The sequence below is a fragment of the Leopardus geoffroyi genome, chromosome D4 (assembly GCF_018350155.1).
Source record: "Leopardus geoffroyi isolate Oge1 chromosome D4, O.geoffroyi_Oge1_pat1.0, whole genome shotgun sequence".
NCBI classification, from domain to species: domain Eukaryota; kingdom Metazoa; phylum Chordata; class Mammalia; order Carnivora; family Felidae; genus Leopardus; species Leopardus geoffroyi.
Genome location: NC_059342.1, coordinates 8,755,550 through 8,761,008, shown reverse-complemented (window position 1 = coordinate 8,761,008; position 5,459 = coordinate 8,755,550).

Sequence of the window (5,459 nt, the reverse complement as noted above, 5' to 3'; positions counted from 1 at the left end):
AGGAGCTAAAAAACGCTATAAATGACCTGCAAAATAAAATGGAGGTGACCACAGCTCGGATTAAAGAGGCAGAGGAGAAAACAGGTGAATTAGAAGATAAAATTATGGAAAAAGAAGAAGCTGAGAAAAAGAGAGATAAAAAAAATCCAGGAGTATGAGGAGAGACTTAGAGAACAAAGTGACACAATTAAACGAAATAATATACGCATAATTGGGATTCCAGAGGAGGAAGAGAGAGGGAAAGGTGCTGAAGGTATACTTGAAGAAATCATAGCTGAGAACTTCCCTGATCTGGGGAAGGAAAAAGGCATTGAAATCCAAGAGGCATAGAGAACTCCCTTCAGACATAACTTGAATCGATCTTCTGCATAACATATCATAGTGAAACTGGCAAAATACAAGGATAAAGAGAGAATCTGAAAGCAGCTAGGGATAAACATGCTCTAACATATAAAGGGAGATCTATAAGACTCGTGACGGATCTGTCTACTGAAACTTGGCAGGCCAGAAAGGAATGGCAGGAAATCTTCAATGTGATGAACAGAAAAAAAAAAATGCAGCCAAAAACCCTTTATCCAGCAAGTCTGTCATTTAGAATAGAAGGAGAAATTAAAGTCTTCCCAAACAAAAACTGAAGGAATTCATCACCACCAAACCAGCCCTACAAGAGATCCTAAGGGGGATCCTGTGAGACAAAGTACCAGAGACATCACTACAAGCATTATATAATAATTACAGGGTCTATCCATCAGGAAGAGCTAACAATTATAAATGTCTATGTACCAAATATGAGAGCCCCCAAATATATAAAACAATTAATCACAAGCATAAGCAACCTTATTGAAAAGAACATGGTAATTGCAGGGGACTTTAATACTCCATTTAAAACATTGGATAGATCATCTAGACACAGGATCAATAAACAAACAAGGGCCCTGACTGATACACTGGATCAGATGGACTTGACAGATATATTTAGAACTCTGCATCCCAAAGCAACAGAATATAATTTCTTCTCAAGTGCACATGGAACATTCTCCAAGATAGATCACATACTGGGTCACAAAACAGCCCTTCATAAGTATAAAAGAACTGAGATCATACCATGCATACTTTCAGATCACAACACAATGAAGCTTGAAATCAACCACAAGAAAAAGTCTGGAAAACTTCCAAAAGCATGGGGGTTAAAGAACACCCTACTAAAGAATGAATGGGTCAACCAGGCAATTAGAGAAGAAATTAAAAAATACAGGGAGACAAATGAAAATGAAATTACAACAATCCAAATGCTTTGGGATGCATCAAAGGCAGTCCTGAGAGGAAACTACATTGCAATCCAGGCCTATCTCAAGAAACAAGAAAAATCCCAAATACAAAATCTAATAGCACACCTAAAGGAAATAGAAGCAGAACATCAAAGACACCCCAAACCCAGCAGAAGAAAAGAAATAATAAAGATCAGAGCAGAAACAAACAATATAGAATCTAAAAAAACTGTAGAGGGGTGCCTGGGTGGCTCAGTCAGTTGAGCGTCCGACTTCAGCTCAGGTCATGATCTCACGGTCTGTGGGTTTGAGCCCTGCATCGGGGTCTGTGCTGACAGCTCAGAGCCCGGAGCCTGCTTTGGATTCTGTGTCTCACTCTCTCTGTGCCCCTCCCCCACTCATGCGCGTGCACGCTCTCTCTCTCTCTGTCAAAAATAAACATTACAAAATTTAAAAAAAAAACTGTAGAGCAGATCAATAAAACCAAGAGTTGTTTTTTGAAAAAACAAAATTGATAAATCTCTAGCCAGGTTTCTTAAAAAGAAAAGGGAGATGACCCAAATAGATAAAATCATGAATGAAAATGGAATTATTACAACCAATCCCTCAGAAATACAAGCAATTATCAGGGAATACTATGGAAAATTATATGCCAACAAACTGGACAGCCTGGAAGAAATGGACAAATTCCTAAACACCCACACACTTCCAAAACTCAAACAGGAAGAAATAGAAAGCTTGAACAGACCCATAACCAGCCAATAAATTCAATCAGTTATCAAAAATCGCCCAACAAATAAGAGTCCAGGACCAGATGGCTTCCCAGAGGAATTCTACCAGACATTTAAAGCAGAGATAATACCTATCCTTCTCAAGCTATTCCAAAATATAGAAAGGGATGGAAAACTTCCAGACTCATTCTATGAAGCCAGCATTACTTTGATTCCTAAACCAGACAGAGATCGAGTAAAAAAAGAGAACTACAGGCCAATATCCCTGATGAATATGGATGCAAAATTTCTCAATAAGATACTAGCAAATCGAATTCAACAGCATATAAAAAGAATTATTCACCATGATCCAGTGGGATTCATTCCTGGCCTGCAGGGCTGGTTCAACATTCACAAATCAATCAATGTGATACATCACATTAATGAAAGAAAAGATAAGAACCATATGATCCTGTCAATCGATGCAGAAAAAGCATTGGACAAAATTCAGCATCCTTTCTTAATTAAAACCCTCGAGAAAGTTGGGATACAAGGAACATATTCAACATCACAAAAGCCATTTATGAAAAGCCCACAGCTAATATCATCCTCAATGGGGAAAAACTGAGAGCTTTCTCCCTGAGATCAGGAACATGACAGGGATGTCCACTCTCACCGCTCTTGTTTAACATAGTGTTGGAAGTTCTAGCATCAGCCATCAGACAACAAAAGGAAATCAAAGGCATCAAAATTGGCAAAGATGAAGTCAAGCTTTCACTTTTTGCAGATGACATGATATTATACATGGAAAATCCGACAGACTCCACCAAAAGTCTGCTAGAACTGATACATGAATTCAGCAAAGTTGCAGGATACAAAATCAATGTACAGAAATCAGTTGCATTCTTATACACTAACAATGAAGCAACAGAAAGACAAATAAAGAAACTGATCCCATTCACAACTGCACCAAGAAGCATAAAATACCTAGGAGTAAACCTAACCAAAGATGTAAAAGATCTGTATGCTGAAAACTATAGAAAGCTTATGAAGGAAATTGAAGAAGATATAAAGAAATGGAAAGACATTCCATGCTCATGGATTGGAAGAATAAATATTGTCAAAATGTCAATTCTACCCAAAGCTCTCTACACATTCAATGCAATCCCAATCAAAATCGCACCAGCATTCTTCTCGAAACTAGAACAAGCAATCCTAAAATTTGTATGGAACCACAAAAGGCCCCGAATAGCCAAAGTAATTTTGAAGAAGACCAAAGCAGGAGGCATCACAATCCCAGACTTTAGCCTCTACTACAAAGCTGTAATCATCAAGACAGCATAGTATTGGCACAAACACAGACACATGGACCAATGGAATAGAATACAAACTCCAGAACTAGACCCACAAATGTATGGCCAACTCATCTTTGACAAAGCAGGAAAGAATATCCAATGGAAAAAAGACAGTCTCTTTAACAAATGGTGCTGGGAGAACTGGACAGCAACATGCAGAAGGATGAAACTAGACCACTTTCTTACACCATTCACAAAAACAAACTCAAAATGGATAAAAGACCTAAATGTGAGACAGGAAACCATCAAAACCCTAGAGGAGAAAGCAGTAAAAAACCTCTCTGACCTCAGCCGCAGCAATTTCTTACTCAACACATCTCCAAAGGCAAGGGAATTAAAAGCAAAAATGAACTATTGGGATCTCATCAAGATAAAAAGCTTCTGCACTGCAAAGGAAACAATCAACAAAACTAAAAGGCAACCGACAGAATGGGAAAAGATATTTGCAAATGACTTATCAGACCAAGGGCTAGTATCCAAAATCTATAAAGAACTCACCAAACTCCACAGACAAAAAACAAATAATCCCGTGAAGAAATGGGCAGAAGACATGAATAGACACTTCTCTAAAGAAGACATCCAGATGGCCAACAGGCACATGAAAAGATGTTCAATGTCGCTCCTCATCAGGGAAATACAAATCAAAACCACAGTCAGGTATCACCTCATGCCAGTCAGAGTGGCTAAAATGAACAAAACAGGAGACTATAGATGCTGGAGGGGATGTGGAGAAACGGGAACTCTCTTGCACTATTGGCAGGAATGCAAACTGGTGCAGCCGCTCTGGAAAACAGTGTGGAGGTTCCTCAAAAAATTAAAAATAGACCTACCCTATGACCCAGCAGTAGCACTGCTAGGAATTTACCCAAAGGATATAGGAGTACTGATGCATAGGGGCACTTGTACCCCAATGTTTATAGCAGCACTCTCAACAATAGCCAAATTATGGAAAGAGCCTAAATGTCCATCAACTGACGAATGGATAAAGAAATTGTGGTTTATATACACAATGGAATACTATGTGGCAATGAGAAAGAATGAAATATGGCCTTTTGTAGAAACATGAATGGAACTGGAGAGTGTTATGCTAAGTGAAATAAGTCATACAGAGAAGGACAGATTCCGTATGTTTTCACTCCTATGTGGATCCTGAGAAACTTAACAGAAACCCATGGGGGAGGGGAAGGAAAAAAAAAAGTTAGAGAGGGAGGGAGCCAAAACATAAGAGACTCCTAAAAACTGAGAATAAACTGAGGGTTTATGGGGGGGTGGGAGGTTGGGGTGGGTGGGTGATGGGTATTGAGGAGGGCACCTATTGGGACCAATTTGACAATAAATTTCATATTAAAAAAAAAAGAGTCATACACCATGATCAAGTGAGATTTAATCCAGGGATGCAAGAAGGGTTCAACATCCACAAATCGATGTGATATACCACATTTAAGAAATGGGTGAAAATCATATAATCATCTCCATAGATGCAGAAAACACATTTGACAAAATTCAACATCCATTTATGATAAAAAACCCTCAACAAAGCAAGTAGAGAAGAAACATACTTCAACATAATGAAGGCCATATACTACAAGCCCACAGCTGACATTATACTCCCTGGTGAAAGACTGAAAGCTTTTCCTCTAAAATCACGAACAAGACAAGGATTCCCACTCTTGCCATTTATATTCAACATAATATGCTAAATCCTAGCCACAATTAGGCAAGAAAAAGAAATACAAGTTATCCACATAGCACGAAGAAGAAAAAGAAAAAGAAGACGACGACGAAGGGTCACTATTTGCAGATGACATTATTCTATTATATATTAAAAACCCTAAAGACTCCATCAAAAAACTGTTAGAACTAATAAACAGATTAAGGATGCAAACTCAGGAAACAAAAGTTGCAGGATGCAAAATCAAAAATCTGATGCATTTCTCTACACTAATAAAGAACTATGACAAAGAGAAATTAACAAAGCAATCTCATTTACAATTGCACCAAAAAGAATAAAATACCTAGAAATACATTTAACCAAGGAGGTGAAAGACTTATATGTTGATACCTAAAATATATTAATGAAAGAAATTGAAGATGACACAAACAAATGGAAAGACCTAACCCCACTA